Raw genomic sequence first — 27,894 nt, 5'->3', positions numbered from 1 at the left:
GTGTGTATCCAGAATCAATGAGAAGAAAGAAAACGTGTCTTTTCAGACATAAATCGGCAGATGAGTCCGATCATCGAAATGGTGGAGAAGCATTTCGCCAAGAATTTTTTGATTCACTCATGACTAGAATTTTGCAAAGTCTTCAGGAACGGTTTGAAAACATGATTTTTAAATCAATGTGCAAATTGTTTGTGTGGCACAAGTAACATGGAAGCTCCAATAATCTTGTACATATTGCCCCTGTACTGCTTTGGCAAAAGATGTTGGAGAGGGCGATATTGACTGAGAAACTTGAAAGAGATTATCAATTTCATCAACCTCGTCGAATGCGTAAATTATAAAATGAAACACGCACTTGACGATTTATAAACCTGTTATATCGTAGATTATATGAATAACAAGTCGTTACTGGGGTTGTACAGAAAGGGTTTATTTAGGTAAAAAGGTACACACATTTCTAAGCGTCCATTGACAGCTTAGTACTAAATTCTGTCTCCTACGTGAGGAGAGTTTGCTTGTCTTTTTATAGACGTAACAGTCCATTCATTTGAGGGGTGTTGGATCAGTCCATTATATCACCTTCCTCCCAAGCTAAATTCTTCCCTAGAATTTCGCTTCACCATTTTTTTCTTTTTTGACTTTGTCCAAAAAATTCAGTTCTTTTTCTTTTTCTTTCACTTCTCCTTAAAATTTGCGTTTGCGAATTTTTGGATTTTGGAGAGTGACTTGTATTTTCAATTACTGGTGCTTCCTTTTTTGGAGGCTCTATGTGAAAACTGTCATACAGTACTTCCATCGGTACTTCATTGTTTTTAACTATTTCAATATATCGGGGTTTGAGTTGGTTTATATGTTTTTTTGTGGGAAAATGTCTGACCTTTTATAATGTAGACCATTCTTCCAATTCTTTTTGAGATTATGCCTTCTTCCCAAAAACTCTTCCCTGCCCGATAATTGTTGAAAAAAACTTTATCCCCGTCCTTGTATATCTTGTATCGTCCATTGTCTTTTACACTTTTTTTTTACTTTTTTACTCGGAATTAACCGGTCGAACACAGAGCGCACTTTTCTGGCAAACATTATTTCCGCTGGGGATAAATTTGCATTTGTATTCGGATTAGGCGTTATCCTGTACACTGCTAAAAATTTCTGAAGACTTTTTTCTTCCGTGTCGATGTTATCGTTCTTTTTTAACGCTCGTTTAAACGTATCGACAAATCTTTCAGCTTGTCCGTTAGATCGAGGGCTATAAGTTGGTGTTGTGCATGCTCTATGGCCAGTGACTCACAGTAGATCTTAAATTCTTGACCTTTGAACATGGTGCCATTATCACTAACAATTGTTTTTGGTACGCCAAAACGCCCAAATACCTCATCCAACGCCTTTATTGTGTTTGCCGCTGTAGGATGTTTGAATTTAAATATTTCTGGCCATTTCGACATGCTATCTACTATTACCAGGTCCTTTTAGAGGTCTTGCGTAATCTATATGGATCCGCGTCCATGGTATATCTGTTTTAGGCCAAGGTTGCGTCTTAATGGGCGGCGCTTTTGCTGCTAGTTGGCAACCCTTACATAATTTTATCATTTTTTCTATGTCCTGATCCATTCCAGACCAGTACGTATATGCTCTCATTAGTGCTTTCATTCTGGAGATTCCAGGATGTCCCATGTGGAATTCTTTTAAAATTCTCTTCTGTAATACTTGAGGTATTACCACTCTATCTGCGTACATTAGAGTTTCATCGCACTTTGAAAATGGAAAAACGGTTAATCCTTTCCTCTTCTTTTCTTTTTGTCCCACTTGTTTTTTTATCTTGTTAATGTATTCATCTGTTCTTGCTGCTTTCTTTATTTCCTCAAGTGTTACCGGAAGTTCCCTAACAGTATTTATTAATATATCTGTTAGTTCATTTTCTTCTTTTAGTGCAGCTATAACAGTTTCTTCAAGTAATTCAGTTTTAATTGGGATCAACCTGGACAACCCATCTGCGTGTGCAATTTTGCTGGATGCTAGGTGTTTCATTTTAAAATTGTAGTTTAACAGAATCATGCTCCATCTTTCTAACCTATTAGCCGTATGAGTAGGAACTCCTTTTTTGGAACCAAAAATCGATAACAAAGGTTTGTGGTCCGTTTCCAAGATAAAAAATCTTCCATGGATGAACCTATGAAATTTCCTCATGGCGTATACAATTGCCAGACCTTCTTTTTCTATCTGACTATAATTTTTTTTCTGCGGGTAGCAAAACCCTTGAGGCATGAATAATTGGTTTAGTCGATCCATCTTTGAGTCTGTGTAGTAGCACAGCACCTAAACCGTATTCGCTCGCATCTGCTGCTACAATTAATTCTTTTTTCGGATCGTAGTGAGCTAGTGCTAAATCTGATAACAGACATTTTTTAATCTTTAGGAATGCTTCAGCACATTCTTTTGTCCAGAGCCATTTTTTATTCTTTTTCAATAATTCGTTTAAAGGTGCTCTTAGTTCATGCATATTTGGGATATAAGAATTATAATAATTTGCTAGTCCCAAAAATGACTGTAGCTGCACTATATTTTCTGGTCTAGGCATGTTTTTGATTGCTTCAGCCCTATTAGGATTAAGTTTTCTACCATTTCGATCAATCACTTGTCCCAAATATTCAATTTTGTCCATCCCAAAATTACATTTTTCGAGAGCCACTTTCAATCCATAGTTTGATATTCTCTCGAATACTTTGCCAATGTGGATTTTATGCTCTTCCACATTTTTACTTCTTATAAGGATGTCATCTAGATAAGCCATAGAAAAATCCAAACCTGCTAGCATTGTATCCATAAGTTGCTGGAACAAATTTGGGGCTACTTTTAACCCAAAAGGCAAACGTTTTAGTGAAAATAGTCCTTTATGGGTATTTAATGTCAGGTACTTAGCACAATCTTCCTGGACTTTTACTTGCCAATACGCTTCAGACAAATCAATTTTTGTAAAAATTTTTCCTCCGCTTAACTTCGAAAAAATTTCCTCTGGGGTAGGAAGCGGGTAGTTATGCTCCTTGAGACAATCATTTAGACCTGTTGAAAAGTCCGCGCATACCCTGATTTTATTATTTTTCTTCTTAACGTAAACCGTGGGTGAAGCCCATTCAGAGTAGTCTACTTTTTCTATTACTCCAATATCTTGAAGTCGCTTTAATTCTTTCTCTATAGTTTCTAATGCTGAATATGGAACCTTTCTTTTGGGTTTGAAAACTGGTTTAGCCTTGTCCTTTAGTTCAAATTTCACCTCCGTTTTCGTGCAGCAACCCAAACCTTCAGAGAATACCTCTTTAAAATCTTTTTTTAATTCGTCAATAAACTTTCCTGGTAGTTTAGACTTTTCTAAACCCGCCAGACTTACTTTATTGCAAAATGAGCTTATGGGTTTTTCCCATAAATTAAAAAGAATCATTAAGTCTATACCGAACAAATTAGAATTTTTCCCCGGTACGACATATAACTTGGTTCTCACAGCATTCTCCTTTAGAGACACATTGGTAAAAAATTCACCCTTAAATTTTAGTTTATTTCCAGACACACTTCTGGCAATTTTTTTTGTATTTTGTAACTTTGGAAACCCAATTTTCTTCCAAGTTACTTCGTCAATTATACTTATGTCGCTTCCCGTATCTAGAAGACAGTTCACATTACAGCCATTAATTTTAATTTTAATATATTTTCTTTTATCACACCTAGACTCATTTTTAGAACCTATGGTCTTTATTTCTGCTTTTCGGTATTTTCCTTTCCTGCATACCGTTGATTTATAGCCTTTTTTATTACATTTGTTACATATTTTGTATTTAAAGTAACAATCTTTAGTGAAGTGGTTTTTTCCCCCACATGTCTTACAGGATTTTTCGTGTGCACATTTCATCACCCTTTCCATTTTTTTTTCCATATTTTTTTCTTCAAAATTTTTTCCTTCGATGCTTGTATTGTCCTGCTTTAAATTTAGCAGTTTCTGACACTCTTCCGTAACTGTTTGTAACGTTATTTCTGTGTCTTGGTTCATAATGGATAATATCCTTGAACGAATATCCTTATCTTTAGAGGCTGTTAAACCTTGCACAAAGATTAGACTTTTAAACATATCCTCTTTGAGGTCTTTTAATTTAAAGGATTCACAATGAGCATTCACTTTCCCTGCATAAGTAATAAAATCTTCGTCCTCCTGCTTCGTGATATTTAAACATTTATAACGTGTATAGAATAGACTATCTCATCCTCGTCGCCAGTTGTTATATCGTAGATTATATGAATAACAAGTCGTTACTGGGGTTGTGCAGAAAGGGTTTATTTAGGTAAAAAGGTACACACATTTCTAAGCGTCCATTGACAGCTTAGTACTAAATTCTGTCTCCTACGTGAGGAGAGTTTGCTTGTCTTTTTATAGACGTAACAGTCCATTCATTTGAGGGGTGTTGGATCAGTCCATTATATCAAAACCAAACCTAGCTGTTGCACGCAAAACTGTAACCATTGTGAGTGCAGTTTCTCTAAATTGACACTACAGTGTAGAACGATAAAATTATCACCCCAGAAAAGACAACATAGTTCCATTTCCGTTTGATGAAAACTGGTTTTATTTTTTTTTTGTTGCAGACCATCTACTAGTTGGCCAGTTGTGTACAAACCTCAACAGCGATAAGTGCCTTCTATCATATCTGAAAGTGAAACCATGTTCAATGAGTGAGATCAGAGATGCCCCTACTGTACAATACATGCTCTCTACCAATCTAACTTATGACAACAGGACCATTGCCATCACCCTTAAAATTCATTGCTGAATTGCCACAAATAAGGACGTGCCAAGGGTGATGAAAACAAAGTTTCTAGCCACGGTTATGGTCTTTTGTGTGTTTTCAAGTGAGGGCCACATCATGCCACCTTCATCTTTGAAATCAGCTTGAAATTCAGCACCAAAGTGTACCTGGATGTGCTGAAGAGTGTAGTGATCCTCTAGTGCCATCAGGTGGCCGCTGGCAGACCCTGAGTGTGCTAGTAGGACTCAGCGCCGGTCCATATGTCCAAAGACACTCAGGCTTGGCTTCAGGAGTGCTACAACTTTTTACCCTTCTCTCACTAGCCCTCCTCCTCTTCCGACCTGAACTCATTGGACTATTTGTTTGGTCATACATCGAGAATATCACCAACATAACCTCCTACAACATGAAAGCCAGCCTGATTGCCACCATCTGCCAAGTATTCACTGAGCTCCCACCAGCGCTTGTGGAAAATGCATGCTCTCAGTTCTGGACTTGTATTAAAGCAGTGATTGGGGCGGAAGGCAAATACATTGAATAGGTGTCAGCTCTATTATATAATCAAGTTACCTAAATTGATTTTTTTCAATAAAAGTTTTAAAATAAAGCTGTAGTATTGTTTTCTTTATGATGACACTTTTATTGTTCCACCTTGTCCATTTTTTCAACTCTAACCAAAGGTTTCTTCCAACTGCATTTGTTGCTTATGCATGCATAAACCTTTTTTGTTTGATTCAGACTTCTTTTAATACGATTCTGAAGGCATTTTGAAAGAAAGGGTATTTTTTACATATGCACATTCTTCTAAATATTTTCACAAACTTTTTAATATTTCATGAACTGTTGAGTTAAGTACTCACATGCATTTTCGTATACAACACACATACAAATTAACATATATCAGGTTGACATGAAAGTTCTTGCGGCTTTTAACTTTTAAATTTAGATGAATATATCTCGGTTCTACCAACAATTTATTCATCAAAATAAGTACCATGAGAATCAACACACTTTTGCCAACGCAAAACAACTGTATTTATGCCAATAACTTAAAAAAAATTTGCATTTCTGGTGGCGATGAAATCGCTGAAGGTATTTATGATATCGCTTAGGTTTTGGAGGCATTTCTCACGCAGAAGGTTGTTGAGATGCTCAAAAAAGCAGTAGTTTTTTTTATATTTTTTTAAATTTTTAATTACATTTTCACCCCAAACAAGGCACATTGCCACTTTGATGTAGGGGGCTACTATCAGGGGCAACAACTACTGGGGTACTATGTTGGGATTTGGGCAGCAAGATGTCGGTTCACGTTACACTTGAACTTATGCATGTCAGTACAGTTGGGGAAGCAGGGACCTGGAATGGAATTCCAGAGTCTAGCGGTTCTGGGGAAGAAACTACTGGAGTAGAAAGATCTTTTACATCTAGGGATCTCTACTGTGTGGGGGTGGGATTTAGCTGCCTGTCGGGTTTGTCCAGAGTGTCTATGTCGTGGGGGCACAAGTGTCTGCAGTTTTCCAGAGCATTCACCATTAAAATACTTGTAGAACAGGGAGAGGTATGCAACATTTCCTCGATGGGACAGAGGCTGCAGCTTAGATGCCAGTTCAGGGCCTGTCAGATTGGTGACTCTCTTTTGAACATTGTCTAGGAGCAAAAGACTAGTAGCAGATGCACCAGCCCATATGTGACAACAAGTCTCCATACATGGGCGAATGGTGGCCTTATAGAGGTACAGGATACTTTCAGGTGTTAGTAGTTTTCTAGCACGGTAGAGAGAGCCTACCTTCTTCCCAGCGGCCCTGGTAATGCTTTCAATGTAATTGTTCCAACTCATGTTTCCTGTGAACGTTAGGCCAATCAGTTTGAAAGATGTACTCTCAGATAAAGAGTCACTGGCCATTGCTATTGGTGGCAGGGAAGGTTTCTTGTAATTATTGAAGGAAACTAGTTTAGTCTTAGCAGCATTGAATGTGACCATCCATTTTTGTCCTCATTCCACTACAGATAGGAGGTCATCCTCTAGTGTTTTTTCCATTTCTTTACATATATGTTCATTTGTTTTCCTGTCATGCCTATTATATTGTGTGGTGTCATCAGCATATATACCCATCTCGGAGGCAATTTTGTCGGGGAGGTCATTAATGAATATTAGGAACAATAGAGGTCCAAAGATAGACCTCTGAGGCACTCCCGCATTTATATCATATTGTTTAGATGTATGACCGTCGAGGACAACCTGGATTTTTCTCTTATCTAAGAAGGATTTAATTATGTTAAGTATTCTACCAGTGATACCGTATGATCTAATTTTCCTGAGAAGACCCTCATGCCATACCCTGTCAAAAACCTTAGATATATCTAGAGCTACCGCTCTGCCCTCCCCCGCTTTGTCCAGTAAATGGTATATACGTTAAGAGATTACAGTCAGGATGTCTGCTGTGGAATGGGCTTGTCTAAATCCACATTGTTTGTCAGTCAGAAGTTTAGCATCTGTAAGGTGATGGACTAGAGCATGGTTAATTATGATCTCAAATATTTTGGTGAAAAGTGGGAGGAGGCTAATGGGGCGATAATTTGATGAGTCAGTTCTTTCGCCAGAATTTTTGAATACTGGTACCACAGAAGCATTTTTCCAACAGTCCGGAAAGCAAGATTCATTAAGGCATTTGTTGAAGAGTTTGGAGAGAACTGAAGCTACTTCAGCTGAGCACTTTTTTAATAGCACAGTTGGGATGAGATCGGGTCTACATGCTTTTGAAGTGTCAAGGTTTTTTATGATAGCATGCACCTGAGCAGGGGTGATTTTCAGATCGTCTAGCGTGGCGTCTGTCTGCAAAGGAAAGTCAGGGAGGGAGTGGTTGGAAGGGTCCAGTGTGGAGTTTGAGGCAAACCGACTGGCAAGCATAATAGCCTTGTCGGTTGCTGAGCAAACAACCTCGTGATTGTTGGATAGTGGGGGAATTGTTGATTGCCCGTTATTTACTACACTGTTATAGATTTTCCAGAAGTCACGAGTTCCTAATTTTTGTGCTCCAATGCATTTTTTAGTGGTTTCAGTAAATTCTCTCTTAGCTGTTGCTATTTCTTTCTTAACGTTACTTCTAGCTTCTATATACTTCTGTCTGTTTGAACTGGACTTATATATGTGCAGTATGCATGCTGCCTTTGAGCAATGGCAGTTGAGCAAGTAGAAGTAAACCATTGGGGAGAGTGGGGCTTGCTATAAAATTTCCGCATGGGAACATGTGCTTCAGTTGCAGTTGTGAACCATTCAGTGGTCTCATTTGAGCACTGTTCAGCAGGAAGAGGAAAAATATTTTCTCATGGGGCATCTCTGATAAGATCTCTGATGGTTTCCCAGTCAGCCTTTTTATAATATCTCGTTGTTTTGAACACTGGCTTTTCAGTTTTGGCTCTAGAGTTTAGGGCGATTTCGACCATTATCACTACATGGTCAGCGTTCCCGAGTGGGCTGTCAGCATTTGTTATACAATCATCGGGAACTGTGGTCAGAAACAGATCTAGAAGTGATGCATGTTGTTCTTGCTGGTCAGGGAAATTGGTTGGAAACGTAACCATTTGTGATAGGGAGTGAGATATAGTGAAGCTATGAGTTGTGCTGGCCGCTGCATCTGTGTAAGTAGAGAATCCAAGCCAGTTTTTGCGGTGGACATTAAAGTCACCAAATACATGTACTTGTGCGCTAGTGTCGAGGGAGTGTGTTGTGTCTATGCTGTCAGAGACTTTGTTTATTATGGTGCAGTCTTGGGTCGAGGGAGAGCGGTAGAGAAAATAAAAGTTGCTAATGTTATGTTGTATGTTTAGTCTAAAGCACATAAAGGCTTAATCTTCCGATTCTAGGTTTGTTTCTCTAGTCAAGGAGAGGGTGTTACGAATGTAGACCCCAAGTCCGTGCATATGTCTCTCAGAGTCCTTATGGCAGAGTGGGAGATACCCAGGCATGTTAAAGTAGTTAGAGGGGATGGAGGAGTGTAGATTAGTCTCACTTAGTGCTAAGATATCCGGGGTATTTGTTAGGAGAAATGCTTCAACATCAGCTAAATTAGTTCTAAGTCCACGGATGTTCGTGAATGCAAGCCTCAAGGGAGGAAGAAAGTTGGATTTCTTTGTCCTTAAGCCTTGTTTAAGCTTATTTTTTGATTGTACTGTCATCATGTTTTTAAAGAGTTTCAGTTAGGTAAGGGGAACTGAACAAGAGGTTATGTAGTGTATCAGACATGCAACACAAGAAGACCATCAGCTGACCTTTCTTCAACTAGGACTGTGGCCTTAGGAAAGCCCACCGGGGATGAGTGCAGGGTCCCTTTCCATGTGCAACATGGCACTACAAACATCCCGATATTATACAACTGTTGATGGAGCAGCTGCTCTAAGCGCTACAAAAGAGTTAGGACACCTGTACTACCAGTCGGAAACAGCAGCCAGGAACTGTCAATCCGGTACCCTCAACCCATCAGAAGAAGGTCAACCCAATCTAATTGCACAAGCATATGTGGTACTCAAGCACTCCCAAGTGCCCAGTTTTGAGGAGTGGGATGTGTCGGGAGTGAGGAAAACGGCATTTATTGCCCTAGACAAAAAACAAGATCTAACACTGAGTGCTTTGTCGAATCACTGTGATAGCGTCTCTGTGCCTGACTAATAGGCAAAGAAGGAGTATGGAAGCCGGGCGATAGACAGAGCCTATCTACTCCTTAAGCAGTTTAGGTTTGCAGACCGGTAATTTGTTTGAGTCACCAGTTCTAGGAAGGTTGTCATCCAAGACTGGACAGGCCTCCCTCCTCTTAGATTTAGTTTCAGAGTTTTCCTTCTCCTAGACGGATGATCTGGGAAGATCTACTGGGTCCATCAGCCCTGAGTGGGTTTGCTCCGCATCTGGGTCCTAATCCAGGTACTTCTGCGACCACACGTGGTTAGTTAATGTTACAGGATTAGTTTGTAGAGGTTATATATCTAATGAATAGTTACACTCCTCTAAGGAAAAAAAAAACTCATGCAGTGGAAGCAACAATGTGAGCAAGCTTGTTAGAAAGGCATTAGTGTGGATTAAGACTTTTACCTTTAGATTTTTACATTTTGTAAAAATTTAATTGATGTGTTAGCTTAGGTACAAGATAACGTTACAGTGTGAGTAGGTATTAGGAATTGAGCTAAGAATTTTGCCCAGTCACTGTATATTTTAGATTACAGGAGGGTTAAGATGTAGGTGCAGTACAGTACGGGTATAACTGGAGGTAAATTTTAAGTCATGGTGTATTCCGTATGTATAATTAAGTAAATAGATATTTGGGCAAGTTTTCAGTAGATGCGAATAGATAGAAGTTGTAGGTGTTAGTGTGTTTCTACTATTGAAGGAAGATAATTTCAGTTTTCATTTAAGAGTCATCGAGCGTTTTGCATAACAGGGAGTATCGGATTTGGTTTTGTATTAATCGTTGCAAAACCATCTAGGAAGAGGCATTGTTATGTAATGAAGATCGCTTTGCATCTGAGTGCATACTTTGGCTGGTAAGTGCATACTTTGGCTGGCTTTGCATCTGAGTGCATACTTTGGCTGTCAAACTGGATAAGAATGAACTCTAATGCATGCCTTAGAGGTAGAAATGTATAGATGTTTAGTGATGACTGTTAGGCGGTTAGCATGTCAAGGTTAGGAGCTGGAAGCTAAGGATTCCACTACTAAGGCATGTGTAATGTAGAGTTTTAGTGGCAGTTAGAGGGGGGGCAGATTGTTAGCTTTCAAGGGACGGGGTTAGTAACTTACAGAATACAGTAGAGTTTCATTAGGATTTAGAGTTTTAAGTAATATTTTAGCTTGGGAAACCGAAAAAAAATTCTTTTTTCTTTTTTTTCCCCTATTTAGCATGCAAGTTAGACAAAGGCAGTCGTCTTGGAGGTAAAGAGAAACAAATATTACATGGTGATTCGGAATTCGTATTTATAAGCAGTCATTAAGGTCAAGGACAAAACATTGTATCCATACAGAAAATGGTCCTAGTGTAACCCCTCCAGTGCAGCTCAGCTCAGGTGCATAGGCTCGCGATTGAAATGCACCTGTAGCCGATACATGTGGCGTTACCTGTGGTTTCGTTTAGTGGTCGAATTCGTCTTCGGGTCGTCGTCGGTCTCTCTCCGGTTCTGCTTTCAAATCAGCTTCCAACCGTCACCTGGGCTATCGGAGAAATATATTGCATTCACAACGGTGTTCCAATCAAAGAAAAGAAAGTCAAAACTTGATTGTTTTTTCTTAACACAGAATTGATTATTGTCTTTGACTTTACAATATAATATTTACACACTGGCCTAGTCATGCAACTTAGGGGGATGGCAGTTTTGTTTCTTTTACCAAGTTCTCCGTTCTTCATCTACCGTCAGTCCACAGGAAGGGATCAGCGAAAAAAAGACGCCAATTAGCTAAGTGTCTTGTTTTTATCAAATCAGTCGTTCCTCCGTCCACCTTTTTGGAGTTATTCTTTCTTCCTTTCCTTTCCTTTCCTCTCCCTCTCTCTGTTTCCCTGATTTCTACTCCTACTTTCGGCTTTTAACCCTCATTGCACTGAGGTGTTACTTATCATGTAATTAGTCACCTCCAGGTCGACCATGTCACTCAACAGGGTTTTAAAAACAACCTCTTCGTTGTTAACAGATTTTTAACAGCCATGATATCGGAACAAATTCTCGTTTGTCTTTCTCTTAAAAACCCCACCCCGGCCCTGATGTGATAAGCGATAACTATTTATCTCCATGAGTGACTCGTCAAACATTTTCGGCTGGCGACCCTGTATTGCTTTTTCTGCCAACTCGAGAATCTCATTATCATATTTATTTATTTATTTATTTATTTCCCATCAAAATATTCCTATTTCTTCTCTCATAAACATCTGTTTTTCCTTGACCAAGTGTCAGTATGTCCCCCCCACATGCCTCATCTTCTCCCATCCTCTATTGGAAAAGCAAGATCATCTGGTGTCGCCAGGGATCTCGTCATATCCGCCCCTTCCTTTCACTTGTTAATTAGTCATAATCGGCATATATGCGACCTGCACCAGAAGCCTGACCCTAACTAGCAATTCTACAATCAGTCAATAAAAAGCAATTGATAAAAATTGTCCATTTAGCATGTAAAAATGTTCTTGGATCAGTTGTCTCTGGTGTGAGGGGGAGGGTGACATAGCGAGAGAGAGAAAAAAAAACAGTAATAAAACAACCAAAAATCACTATCTGCCAGCCAGCCCTCATACTCTAAAACAAAAAAAAGAATCGAATGAGAATTAAAAAAAACAAAAAAACAACAAAAAAGGATAATTGTTCACTCTAAAGTCCAAGAGTCTTCATATGGATGTCAACCGACACGCACCCATGCAATTTCAAGCTTCAACAGCTTGCGAGTCAGCGATTTTATATTCGCCTACACATGCATCTATTTTTTTTTTCTTTTTTTTTTTGATTGCTAAAAACTCCAATTTTTTTCACTTGACTAGTCCTTTAAAGATGACTAAACCATGTACATGCAAACCAGTTTCTTTTTTTCTTTCTTTTTTTTTTCAGTCTTCTCTACCTTGTCTGTGTTTGTGGATGTGTATGTATGTGTATTTTAGATCAGGTGACGGGAGAAATGACAATTCGATTTAAGGACTAATCATGCAATGAAAATATCTTTCAGTTCCTACAAAAAGGAGGTTCCTCCCACCTCTTACATTTACGCGTCATTCTCCTCGTCTCTCTGTTACGTCCCTTTTTCTTCTTTTTTTATTTTCTGACAATGTCCAACCTTACAGCAGGTGCCATTGTTTCGGCTACCATCTCGGATATCTCTTTTGCAGGTGGCGTTCCCACCTGGGCCTCGGTCTCCTCTATCGGAGGCTGCAGCTCTTTTACTCTGTCTTGATCTAGACATGGTGCACTCATTGGCATCCCCCTTTCACTCAGGTGCTCGTATTGTCCGTGTCTTAGTTTTACCCCACCTTTTTCTATGTTTTATCCTAGGCCACTATGTTAACCATATCCTCACCCCCTCTTGGGTTCTGTTCACCTACAGGACATAGTTCTCTGAGCCTCTACCCTTCCGACAGCATGACGCACCCCCAGTGCAACATAGCACTGCAGTACCTGTCTAACGAGGTTCACTGGCAACCTTAAATCAACCTGTATTTTCAATTATACGTCTCTCAACCTTCTTGGGGCCACTATGCTGGGGTGACAGGTTTTCTGATGACAACACATCTAACTGCGCACGTACATGTTCCGAGATTAATATCAGCGACTGTCCCGCCGGCCACAGCCAACAATTTAAAATATGTCTACCCCAGATAGTCCAGTTCTTACAGTCCTGTCATTATGACGTCAATTATATTGGTCACTTCTCCTCTAAATATCTGCACCTAGAAAAATAATCTTCTCAACTGGCCCTCAACGTGGTCACTTCCACCCTGGTGACATTTGGCACAGACTCACTATTTTCGCCAACGGTGCCAGCACTTTCGGATCGCTCTCTATCGTTTCTAATTTCTCCGCTGAGGAGATTTCTCATCCTTAGTTATCTCCTCGCCTGCTCGGTCCAACCACATGTCACTGGACCAACTTGGCAGTTAACGCCTCGCTATCGCATGAGAAACTCTATCCTTTTCCTTCAATTAATCTCCCCAGGTGCGAACATCACGCACCTGATTTACTTGCAATGGAAAAATCCATCTAAAAATAATATATCACCTTTTGCGCACAATTGACTGTACCGCACTTCACTCAGTGATGCTAATAATTATTTCCAATTATTTACATTCAGTCTTGCGTCCTCTTTGGCCCTTATTTCGGAATTTAAGAAATCCTTCCTGACTGAGGCAAAATTCAAATTCCTCCAAAAGTCAGTCCAACCGCCGAAATTAATGCTTCTAATTATCCTCAACTGAACTACCCTAAAATTTGTTCAGTTTAGTAAACGAAATCCTTCCAGACTGAGGTACAAAAATTTTTTTTTTTTCAAAAAATCAATTCAACTCTCGGAAATTTATATCTCCATTTTTTTCTTGCTGCATACACAAAACACAACTCTGCACAGTTTAATTCTCACAACAACGTTCAACATCGCTACATAAAAATACAGCCGATATCCAGCTAAAATGTTTCGTCAAAGTTCACGAACTGCTCAATTACTTAAGCCTCCTCTCAAAAGTAAGTGCTGATAACATCACGTGGTTCTCTTGACAGTCCAAAACTGCTTCCCCACGATTTAATTATTACAGTTTTCTTTCAACTGGGAAAATCTCAGGCCAAGCCTTTTTTTTCGACTTTAAATTCCTCCAAGACACTCTCGCTCAATGCGCAACTTTCTCGTGCTAAATTACTCTCTCCGTTTGCCAATTTAATCACTGCGAGATACTTCTAAATTACTTATTGCTCTTTTCTGCTATTCAAGGCGCCCCCCCCTCCCTGGAGCTTTCCATTTTAGTCCTTAGCTACCTCCAAGGTCAGTCCGCGACACAATCTGCCAACAGTGCGAACACATGGGGGCCCTCCATGCATCCACAGAGAAAACAATTGCACCACATTTCAACTAGGAGATGTCGCTCCAAGCTCCCGTCTCATCTCGCGTTTGACTACCCCCGGGATTCTTTATCTTTTTACCGTCTCCTTCATCCAAACTTGGTCACCCTGTCTTAACTGTCTAGTAAACGCTGCCTTTTTTTTCTTCTTGACCTTCCTGGTCCTATTCGTCTTATCGGCCGTCGCCTTAGGGACCGTCCCTGATTCTCGGACCACTGGATCTGTAAGAGTTACTCCCTCCTTATTTACCTTATACCTCGCTACCCGGTTGACTTGGGACAATTTTCTTCCCTGTTCCTTGGTGCTATCCACCTTGCCCATACAGGACCCGACCGTTCTTGGGGGAGCTTCCTGTTGCTGTCAGCTCCCACAGGAAGAGGGACAGACCTCATGTCACCTAGTGGTATCTCCACCCCTCTCACCGTTAGCGTGTCTGGATTAAAACTCAGAGTGTCTCCCCTCGCTCGGAGCCAATCCTCTCCCAGAATCATTTCGCTGCATAGCCCGGATACCACATACAGGGGGAAATTCTCTTTCTTTCCGGCCGCTCATACGGGTACCCATACCTTCCCTGCCACCAACATCCAGCTACCGTCGGCCTGACTGAGCTCCACATCCGACGGGTACAACCTTCTCCTCCCTGCTACCATCCGACAGACGTCCACGTCTATTAAGGATATTAGTGCTCCGGTGTCAACCAGAGCCTTCACCTGCGTGGCTCCTATCGTCACATTACAGGTGAGTTCTCCCTTTTTGGTGAGCGGAGGGAACACCTGGGCTCTCGTCTTCTCCTGTTTCAGGGTTCTCTCCTGGTACTCCCATGAGCCTCGCAACTTGTGACAGTGGTTTCTTTCCAACCCTACCTGTCTGCCCTACCTCTCTTTCTCTACAGGTTCGCGGAGGGGGTGGGGTTTGGTTCTGATTCCTTCTCTCCAGAGGATCTTTCGTCCTCGAGTGGCTTTTCCTCCGGTCAGGACAGTCCCTCCTAATATGTCTCAGGTCTCCACACTGCAAGCACCTGTGAGACTGGTGGCTGTAGGAGAAGCGGTCATTTTTGCCTTTTCTCTGACACGCGTTCAGTTCGGTCTTTACGATGCCCACTCTGACTCTCCCCTTATGTCGGGGTGTCTTCTCGTAGACAGTGGGGCACACACTTGACCGATGTCCCTCACCCTTACAGGTCCAGCATATAGCTCTGTTCCTGCCTTGGGTGCGATCATAGAACCTATGTCGGGGGTCCCCTGTCCCTTCTCTGGGTTCTTTTTTCGTTCCCTAATACCCCATGACTCTGGCCCTTGACCTGGTCTCTGGACACTCTCTGTCTTCCGCCTCTTCACTTCCACCTCGGGGCCTTCCCTCCATTATCCGTGCTTGCAACCAAGCATGGTTTTTCGCCACCCTGCGTGCCTCTTCTAGAGTGGGCAACTCTTCAGCACCTCCATTTTGGCCGTCTCATCTCGCAATGCATCTACCATTGCGTCGATTAACATTGCCTGCGTAGTAGCCATGTTCCGGTGCTCCGCAACCGGATATGCAAGGATTGCCAGTTCCTGCATGCGGTTGACTAGCCCATCTACATCCTCCCCGGTGGTCATCTTTATTCGGGATAGCTCTCTTACTGCTTGGACCATCGTCTTTTCGCCGGCAAACTTTCTTTTTAACCGTTCACGAAAATCGGTCCATGCTATGCCTGGGTTATCTTCTATGCACCTGCATATAAACTTCGAGGCCGCCGCCGTCGCTCAATCGCAGGCCAACAAAACCATCTCCCTATCTGTAAGACCATATACTAGTCTCTTTTTCTCTACTGTCGCTATCCATTCCCCTACTCCCTTCACATCTCTTCCATACGAGGGTATACTTATCCCCCACATTGGTCGTTCCATGGTCATCTGTAGTCTACGGTCTCTACTGATCCCTCCCCCACTGACTGGTTTGCTTCGCTTTCTCCCCGAGAGACCATCGCCTTTCCCACTCACGCTCTTTCTACCACCCAGCAACAAAACTACTGTCAACTCCGTGCAAAGTTGAAATTACAAATTCTAAACACAGACCGAGCACCAAAACTGAGCAAAGAATGAAAAGGGGACCAAAAGGTGACTTACCCTGTCTCTTACTGTCTGCTCCTTCTGCTGTCTTCCGCCGCGAGGTGGCTGTTTACGCGAGCTGGCCCAGACATTATAGTCGATTGACTACAGTCCGTGGTCTGGCTATGCTCTCAGAGTCTCTTAAAAAAAAAATAGGAATAGTGTACTTTTCTTCCGTTCGTTTTCTTTTTTTTTTCAATTTTTGTGGAAAAGCAAGATCATCTGGTGTCGCCAGGGATCTCGTCATACTAGGGACGCAGCTAAGATCACTGTAGATTTCAGTTACAATTATAGTAACAGTTAAATATAAGCTATATCCAGTGGTTTGATAGAGATATCAATTAAAACAAAAATGAAAAATATTACCCACACACTATTAATTTTCGTAACCAATTATATATCATCAATAATAAATAATTTAATTGAATAATATCAACTAAAACATAATTATGTATTTTATAGAATTACTAACAGGGACGCTCGACCTTGCCAGTCATAAAATATGTTTAAATATATTTTAATTCATGCAGATTTCATATTTATTATTACAGAGCCAATTCTTTATTGAATATTATATTGTACCTAAATATAATATATCGTACTGATTTCAAAAGTAAATAAGAAAAAGTAATAATAATAATTGGGTGCTTTCCGCTAGAATTGAAATCAAAACATTTAGCACTCTAGCTGCGTTTTCTCATTTAGCACTTTAGACGCATTCCCTATCATCTGAGCTAGCCCGACAGACAGATAAGAATGTTCTAAAATCAAACCACTTTTAGCTATGATTAGTTTTATGCATGTGCAAACGAATACAAATATGTCGGCAAGTTGAAATGAACATTTTGCATTGCAATTTGACGACTTCTATACGCGTTATTCATCCATCCAAGCAAAGATTTTACTTGTTATAAACCATCCTTGGCGTATGGTTACTATTTCCTGGTAATTTCAGTGTTATATGACTAGTCGTTTAAGTGTTTAAATATTTACACACAAAAAAAAGACATGCAGACACATGCACATACATCGACTGTTTCATTTATATAGATTTTTTAGTTAAAGTCTTTTGGCAAGGAAACAAAATGCAGAATCTGGTCAGATAGACACATCACTTCATCGTTTTTGTTCTTGGCCAGTAAAGTAGAAATCCTTCTAGACTAAGACAATTTCTATTTTGTCCCAATTCAGAGTGCCTCTTTCGAGGAAGCAGGGCTTTTCACAAATTAAAAACCAATCCGGTTTCTAACTATGCCCTCGTGAGAAAGCAGGTAAATAGATATCCTTCCTTATTCAATGAGTACACAAAACGACTTGAACATGCACACATCTATAAATAAAAATAGCAACTAAAAGCTGCTATAAAAGAATTGAAACCATAAAACTATGTATCAACATGACCGAATTTCACATTAATAACACTTGATCTGTTTTCAGTCAAAGCACACACCATTCTAGCAATTCAATTTAGACAGATGACAAAGTGTTTTCATGATAGGTCATTTTTACAAAATACGGGTTCTGTGTCTGATAGCTATATATAACTTTGCATAAATATTAACTGGGTTATATATATATATATATATATATATATATATATATATATATATATATATATATATATATAATATGCATACATATATACACATGCATCATATATATATACATACATATATATACATAATATATATGTAATATACATACATCATATATACTTATATACACATTACATACGTAAATAAATTGGATTAATATTTATGCAAAGTTATATATATATTTGAAGTTGGTATATTTAGGCAGCGTTTTTTCATTCAAGCAAATATTATTAAATGCAACGGAAACACTTTGCTTTAGTATTCTTTTTTTTAATTTTTCGATTTTCCATAAAATCTTTGTTGTATCAAAATCAAAAACATTAATAAAAGTTCCATAATTGTTGCTGCCACGGGCGCTTTCGATTCGTACACGAATCATCATCAGGTGTTGAAGTAAGAGTCCGAAGGAGCGAAAATAAGAATTAAAAGTGAAAACTAAAATATACAGAAAACAGCGATAAGTTAAAATATATAGAGTCGATGAAAAGTCGACTCTATATTTTCCAATTTTATTTTCCAATATATATTCCAATGTTTTAATAATGACATCGAATTTAACACTTTATAGAAAGATCTGTTTCGTTCTATCTAGACAATTTCCAGTCAGAGTAATATGAGCTTTCACGGACTGATTTTTTTCCCCGCTTAGCCTGAACTTAATTACTTTAAAATTTAATTTGAAATGACTTTTCCTAATTAAGCCGATGATGAAGGTTCTCATACTGGATTTCTCTCTTTTTACTATTAGGTCCCATTTGACTTGGGACAGACTTCTCTTTAAGCTACTGCACTGCTCGGAAAAAACAATTTTCATTATTTCACCTGTTTGAAGGCTTTCCAATCGGATTATATGCATCGTCATGCTAGACATATTTTGGAATACATTCTTTCTAAAGAACTATTTTGCATTTTGGATCAACTCTAGAAGAGTTTCATTCAAGCTGAAATATTATGCACGGTTTGTTTTTATATTAGTTTTTTACATATCCAATATTTTTCATTTTTTTACTTGGCAATTTATAACTACAATAAATTGCGGTGTCACTTAATGCCTTAACTAGCAAATTCTAGCATTGCTACAAATATAATTTGCTGATTTCTTTATGTGCTTTGATGAGAAGAATAATAAGAATAGCATTCTTTGAAACTCCGCAGAATAAGGACTTTGTAAATTGTTTTTTGGAGTTTTCAGTCGAACAATAAATTTTTATTGTAAAGTTCAAATTACAGTTTTAATTTTCTTTCTCTTATATATATATATATATATATATATATATATATATATATATATATATATATATATAAATAAAAATTACAATAAGTTTACCAAGGTAATCAAAATGGTAAACTTAAAATATATTATAAATATTAAAGAGTTAATAGTTACAAGTAAAATAAACTCAGCCAGATGTAAAAGCTCAATAAAACCGAAAAGGAAATAGAGCTTATAATATGAACAAATGATTAATAAAACATGTTAAAAGACATCTTGAAAAAGAGTTAAAAACATATTTAATTTTAAAAAAGGAAGCACAAGATAAGTGGATAGTCCTTAATCCGCGGAGTTTCGAAGAAATACTCTCCTTCTCATCAGAGGGCAGGAAATAGCAAAATACAGGATCGGATTTTGCATATAAAAGTATTTAATGAAGCTACAAGTAAGTCACAGATCTTACTTGGTTAAAAAAAGGACTATCCACATATCTTGTGCTTCCTTTTTTAAAATTAAATATGTTTTTAACTCTTTTTCAAGATGTCTTTAAACATGTTTTATTAATCATTTGTTCATATATATATATATATATATATATATATATATATATATATATATATATATATGTAGTGATTTAAAGGTTATGAGGGTTTTTTGAAGCATGAAAAACGATGTTACTTTTTGTATTTAACATTTTTATTGTTATTTTGTATATTTCAAGCGGACTTCCGCTCTTGGTCACAAAAAAGTATCGAAATGTTTTTGATACTTTTTTTTGACCAAGAGCGGTGGTGTTATAAAAAATAACAATAAAAATATTAAATACAAAAAGTAACATCGTTTTTTATGCTTCAAAAAACCATCATAACCTTTAAATCACTATCCTGGAAGCATATGTGGACTTTTAACATATATATATATATATATATATATATATATATATATATATATATATATATATATATATATATATATATATATACAGTGTGCATAAGGTATATGAAAACATCTTAGACATTAGAAAAAACAGGAAACGGAACTGTAAAATTGCTGAAATTTACAATTTCTTGTAACAAATAAAATATTAATCTACATTTCATTCTGCATACATCTTTCTTCTGCGTCTATTACCGACTCAATTAGAGTTTGAAAGTGACTGCAACCTTTTATTAAGTGCTCTTTATTTATATCCTTGAAATTTTTTTTTTTATCAAAGAAAAAAACAAAAAAGACACTCCTCTTCTTCTGGATGCTTAACTTGTTTTAGAGTCGTTTTGCATGCATTATTTTCTGTAGTTTTTGTTGACATGAACTGACCTCACCTAATATTTGTATCCTAGGTCTTGATGAACCACATTCTGTATTGTTCCTTCAGACATTTGAAGTGCTCTGGCAAGATGTCACATTGATATTCCAGGATTTTCGTCGATCATGCTTAGGTGTTCTGAGTGAGAACGTTGGCAATGCTGGTTTCTCTTGCTCATGGCCAATTCATCACTATGGTTTTTATTTAGCTCCTTTTTAACTTTTGCAAATGAAAGATCTGGTGACTTTTAGAAATCTTGCAATTTCAAAATCGCTGTGTTTCTCTTCTATAGACACTATTCTAGCATGTCTTTTCATTTTATTAGTTATAGTAGTATCAGTGGGATCTTCTGAAAGCAAAAATACATTAATTAGTATATTTTTAATTTAAATTACAAAAATATAAGTGTACTCAAATACCATATGCACTCTGTATATATATATATATTAAATTATTCTGCATACAAGTGTACTGGATATTAATTTTCGTTTCATTTTATACTAGAGTACACCCAATTCTTGATGGGTTATCTTCCAAGAATTTGAGTTGATCTACATTTTAAGATTTTATTTTTTCCTCTTACTTTTTCCGTACTTACTTTGTCCTGCTTTATTTATATTTTATAATTTTAATATTTTTATCAAAACTTTATTGTAAATTTTTGGAATTTTTGAACTTTTTAAAAGCTTTTGGAAATTTTTATAGTTTTATAAATTAAAAAAAAAAAAATCTTATATATTTTTTTTACGTATATTTTTAGCCCTTGTTTTTTCTGTGTCTTCTCCCTTTTATCCCCATTATATTACACCTGCCATAATAATTTTTTCCCAATTCTTATCTGAAAAATTTATCAATTTCTAAGCTGAATGTTTTCAAAGTCGGTTTTGTCTGTTTTCTTTTACTTTTTCTCCTCTTCTTCTCATTTGAAATGCCATGGTTAAAGAGGTTTCTCCCTTATTCCTCTCTCTGTTACCCTTATTGACTTGATAATTTAATAAACTTCCTATGTAACTTAGCTCTTTATCTTCTTAAATTATTTTATTGCTTGCCTCTCTTAACATGGTAGAGCTTTTATTATTCAGATAAGTTTACCTTACTTTACATTGAAAATTTATATTGCAGCTTAATTTTGTGTGTGTGTGGGATGGGGGGGGGCACAGGTGTGCGCATAGAACTTGAATCCAGAGGAGAACTTGAATGCCTACTAGACACTATACTCGATTATCTAAGGTCTCTCTGTACAGGGGTTTGTCAGACCAACCTGGCATGAGGATACTTTCCCTAGAAGTAAACCCTGACCCAATATTCAAAATCACATAGTATTCACAGCCCAAATAAGATCTCTTTTCTATAACTAACCCACATTAGCTTTTACACGGAATGGTGCACCTTCTCCAAGTTATATTACCTCAAGTAATAGCACAAAGCTGGATACTCCACTAGACTAGATAAATTCTAGTCCTGGAATCCAGTAAGACCAAGAGACCAAAACAAAAGATAGACTACAACCTATGAAAATGGTTAATTGGGGAGAGGAAAAGTATGTTCTCAATTTCTTTACTAACTCAGTGTTTGAGAGATAAAGAACTTAATTGAGACATTTGAATATCTATGTATCTCATATTGAGTTAAAGGTAGAACTTCAACTGAAGCAAGATATATATATATATATATATATATATATATATATATATATATATATATATATATATATATATATATATATATATTATGTTTTTCTTTTTTATTACATTTTCACTCAAGACAAGGCATAGTGCCACTTTAATGTAGGGGGCTATTATCTGGGACATAAATTGCAGGGGTACTATGTAGGGAGTTGAGCAGTAAGATGTCTGTTTACATTACACTTGAACTTCTGCATGTCAGTACAGTTAGGGAATTCCAAATTCTAGCAGTTCTGGGAAAGAAACTATTAGAGTAGAAGGCTTTCTGACATCTGTGTAGGGGTGGGACTGTTGCTTGTCAGGTTTGTCAGGGTTAGTTACGTCCAGGGGGTACAAGGGCTTGTATTTCGTTGGATCATTCACCATTAAAATACTTGTAAAACAGGTAGAGGGATGCAACATTTCGTCAATGGGACAAAGGTTGAAGCTTAGATGACAGTTCAGGACATATTAGGTTGGTGACTCTTTTGAACCCTGTCCAGGAGTGAGAGACTAATAGCAGATGCACCAGCCCAAATGTGACAACAATACTTCATACATGGGTGAATGGTGGCCTTGTAAAGGTACAGATACTTTCACACATAAGTAACTTTCTAGCACAGTAGAGAGAGCCCATCTTCCTTGCAGCAGCCTTGGTAAGGTTCTCGATGTATCTATTTCAACTCATGTTCCCTGTGTTAATGTATCTTTAGCCATAGCTATTGGTGGTTGAGAAGGTTTCTTGTAATTATTAAAGGAAACGAGCTTAATATTGCTACTATCCATTTTTGTCCTCATTCCATTACAGATTGGAGGTCGTCTTGTAGGGTTTCTGCAATTGCCTTGGATATGTGTTCATTTGTTTTCCTCTCATGCCTGTTATAGAGCATGGTGTCATCAGCAAACATGCCCATCTCAGAGACAATTTTATCAGAGAGGTAATTTATGAATATCAGGAATAATAAAGGTGCAAGGATCGACCCCAGAGGTACACCCACATTTATATAATATTATTTTGACCTCCGTCCATCGAGAATAACCTGGATTCTTCTCTTATTTAAGAAGGATTTAGTTATGTTAAGTATTCATTCAGTAATACCATATGATCTTTCATGAGAAGACCATCGTGACATACTCTGTCAAAAACTTTAGATATATCTAGCCGAAGTTATAGATATATCTAGGACTACTGCCCTTTCCTCTCCTGCCTTATCCAGTGCATGATAAATACGTTTAGAGATTACAGTTAGGATATCTGCAGTAGATCGGGCTTGCCTAAATCCATATTGTTGGTCAGACAGACGTTTAGCAGTTGTAAGGTGGTAGACTAGAACTTGATTAATTATGGACTCAAATATTTTGGTAAAAAGACGCTAATGAGGCACTAATTTAATGGGTCAGTTCTTTCGCAAGAACTCTTGTAAACTGATATCACAGAAGCAGTTTTCCAGCAGTCAGGGAAACAAGATTCGTTAAGACATTTGTTGAAAAGTTTGGAAAGCACCGGAGCTACCTCAGTGGAGCATTTTTTAATAGTGCAGCCAGGATGAGATCAGGTCCACATGCTTTTGAGGTGTCTAGTTTTTTTATATCATGCACCTGAGAAGGGGTGATTTTAAGATCATCTAGTGTGGTTTCTGTCCGCAAAGGAAAATCAGGAAGGGAGTGGTTTGCTGGGTCCAAAGAAGAGTTGGAGGCAAACTGATGGACAAACACGTAAGCTTTCTTGGTTGCTGTGCAAAATACCTCATAATTGTTGGATAGTGAGAGAATTGTTGATTGCCCATTATTTACTACACTGTTTTAGATTTTCTAGAAATCACGGGTTCCTAATTTCTGTGCTTTAATGTGTTTTCTGGTGGTTTCAGTATATTCTTTCTTAGCTGTCGCTATTTCTTTCTTACAATTACTTCTAGCTTCTATAGACTTCTGTCTGTTTGTACTGGACTTATGCCTACTAAATCTGTGATATGCATGCTGCCTTTGAGCAATGGCAACTGCACTAGTAGAAGTAAATCATTAGGGAGAGTGGGGTTTGCTATAGAACTTCTGTGTGGGAATATCTGCTTCATTTGCTGCTTTGAACCAATCAGTGGTCTCATTTGCACACTTTTCCGCAAGAAGAGAAAAGATATTTCCTCATGGAGCATTTCTGATGTGATCTCTGATCGTATCCAAGTCAGCCTTATTATAGCACCTTGTCAATTTGGGGGGTCGAAAGTTTAGTGTAATGTCTATCATTATCACAGCATGATCAGCATTTCCAAGTAGGCAATGGGCATTCAGAAACTGTTGTCAGAAATAGGTTCAGAAGTGAGGCTTGCTGGTTCTGACAATCTGGGAGATAGGTCAGAAACATTACTGCCTGTGTGATATAGGCAGGTATATGAATACGTTCTATAACAATGTACATGTTTAATAGTTGGGTTTATATTTTATCTGTATATTCAATTACATGTAAATGTGTGTATGCATATACGTCGTATCATTTAGTTGACCATCTAGTGTATATTTTACCATTTATGCAACGATTCTAACAGGAACGATTGACATGGACGTATCGAAACAGTTGTAGACAACAGTTCTTTTTTAACCAATACAAATAACACAACACATACCTGAATTATTTATGAACATTTTTTTCTCATGATCTGGCCGGCATTTTCAGAGATTATATGTTCTCTACATCTTGGCTGTTCGAAGTGACGCCGCTTCCCACATCATTTTGAGTTGTCTGTTCTCTTTGATGTCCAGCTAACAACTAGAATCTCCCCAAATCTACATACATCACATGTTTCTTTATGTCACATCACGTGTCTCAGACCAACCTAATGTCCCCAATCTAGTTATTTGTTTATGCAAACTAAAAATAATGTTTACATCTATTTTCTATTTTCACATTCCTTTTGCGATCTTATTATATTATATATGTCAATCATTTTTTCCCAATTTAATTGTTTATTTTTCTAATCATAATAATTGATCCAGCGACCAGTCATCGCTCGAATCAATCAAATAATAATAATAATAATAATAATAATAATAATAATAATAATAATAATAATGTTTTAACCCTTGGCCCTGCTTGCCACAGTTAACACAGATACTACACTATGATCACAGCCGAAAGGCTCACAACATTACACTTGTGTCTAGGAATGGGATATAGAAAAGTTATGGATAATGCTACCAGCTGTGTCTGTGTAGTTAGCGAAGTCAAGCCAATTACTGTGATGGGAATTAAAGTCATTAAATACACCAAAGTCACCAAAGGAGAGTGCTAGGAAACATGATTGATTAGAGTACATGATCGGGGCCATAAAGAATCGTATATATTATTTAATTAATTGGAATTCATTATTATTTATTCATTTATTTATTGCGGACTATTATTCTCACCTTCTTTTTTTTAGTTGTTGTGATTATCACCTGACGAAGGCCAGAAGAATAGTTGGCCGAAACGTCGTGAAACAGCAACTAAAAAAAAGAGAGATTATGATAATAGTCCACAATAAATAAATGAATAAATAATAATGAATTCCAATTAATTAAATAATATATACGATTCTGTACGGGACTCGACCATGGAAGATCATATAATGAATAAACGTGGATTTATAAGATAAAAAATCCAACCTTGATCGCCCTTCATGGTCCGTGGCGCAGTGGATAGAGACATGGAATCTTTACGGTTCCAGGTGAGCATTGTCTGAAGATAGCAGTTTCAATCCTACTCAAAGCCGGCCAGAGGCTTATTTGGCCAAAAACGTGCTGAGATAACAACTATGGAAGGCAGTAATTGCTGAGGATGCACTTAGGAGATTCAGAGTTTCTATCATGTCATGGTTACCACCTGATGAATATATATATATTATATTATATATATTATTCCTTAATTGGAATTCATTTTTGAGATGAGCATTATATATATTAATTTATTTTCATTTCGGACTATTAGTCTCATCTTTATTAGTTGTTGTTTTTCATCTTTTTATTGGATTGTTTATTCACAACGTTTCGGCCAACTAATTCCTCTGGCCTTCGTCAGGTGGTAACCGCGACGGATAGGAACTTCGAATCTCCTAACTGCATTCTCAGCCATCACTGCCATCCGTAGTTGTTACCACCTGACGAAGGCCAGAGGAATTAGTTGGCCGAAACGTTGTGAATAAACAATCCAATAAAAAGATGAAAAACAACAACTAATAAAGATGAGACTAGTAGTCCGAAATAAAAATAAATTAGCCAGAGTAATAGTTGGCTGAAAAGTCGTGAAACAAGAACTGAAATAAAAAAGATGAGGATAATAGTTCGCAATAAATAGATGAATAAATAATACTCCTCAATAATGAATTCCAATAAATTAAATAATATATATATATCATGTAATTTTTAAGTTTTTGATTAAAAAAAAAAACTTTTCTAAAATATTACAAAAAAATGAGTCATTCATTTTTGCCGATTTTTATTGGAAACTCTAAGCCCTGTATTTTTGAAGTTTTTAGTAGTACATTTGAAACCATTTGATAACACTCATTTCATTTTTTTAACTGTGAAAAAAATTAGAAAGAAAGGACTAAGTGGTTATATATATATATATATATATATATATATATATATATATATATATATATATATATATATATATATATATATATATATACGAGCAGAAGTACCCTTCATTGATTGGGTTCAAAAAGAGCCTTAAAAAAAATGGACCCTGATGTATGATAGTATGTAAGGTTATGAAAAGAGAGTGTGCCTGTAAAGAAATAGCTTCAAATGTTTGGAGTATCGAAGCCAAAGCAAAATATGATGAAAAGAAAAATATAATTTTGTTGTCCTTCCTCGCTAAGAGTGACCAAGAAAATACATGTTTTCAGAAAAGCAGAAAAAAAAAACTGAGATTCTATTATCCACACCCATTGACTCATTTCAATTTGTCAATTGTAAAGAGAATATAAAACCATGTAAAACAATATAATATTTGCCAACAGTTTGTCCATTAATAGTTCTTAGAAATAAAAATGAAGTCGGTCCTCGTATTTCATGACGAAGAAGTCTAAAAAAAGCATTCATGTTGACGTGAATGCACAGTGTAAACTTTCCAATTATAGTATCAATTTTTACACATGGATGGCCCTCAACATTAACCCCTCGTTTTCTCCTATGCATGTGTTGTTACTCCATGTGTAATAAGATCGAACGTGATTATAAATAAGAGTTTGTTTGCAAAATTATTTTATTCACAATTTCAAAAATGAAGTAAGAGTTGTATATTTTGGGTTTAGGACAACTTGGGTAGCATTTTGGTTTTAGAAATAAACCCTCTAACACGTTTCAAGAAGAGCTGCAAGCTGTTGGATTGGAGGATTGAAACCCCGAAACACGCCAAAATGCTTCATTAGTGCCAGTATATCTACCAAATTCATATCGAGTAACTTTATCAGTAACATTTTTTTGTAAGGAAAACATGGCTGTATCAGATCCCTTCTTTATGCATTTGCAAACATATTTGATAGATTTCAGAGAATTGCAAAATTCAACAATTATGTGACCATTGCATGTCTTTGAAAGTAAGGGAGAGTAAGATACAATCCACCTATTGTCAACTTCATGCCTGCCAACCATAGTTTTAAAGCCACCATCTTCAAACGATCGTCTCCTATAAGACGGAT

Source organism: Euprymna scolopes, chromosome 11, assembly GCF_053919585.1.
Source record: "Euprymna scolopes isolate OS-2025 chromosome 11, ASM5391958v1, whole genome shotgun sequence".
In the NCBI taxonomy this organism is placed as follows: Eukaryota; Metazoa; Mollusca; class Cephalopoda; order Sepiida; family Sepiolidae; genus Euprymna; species Euprymna scolopes.
Note: the sequence above shows the minus strand (reverse complement) of the source record.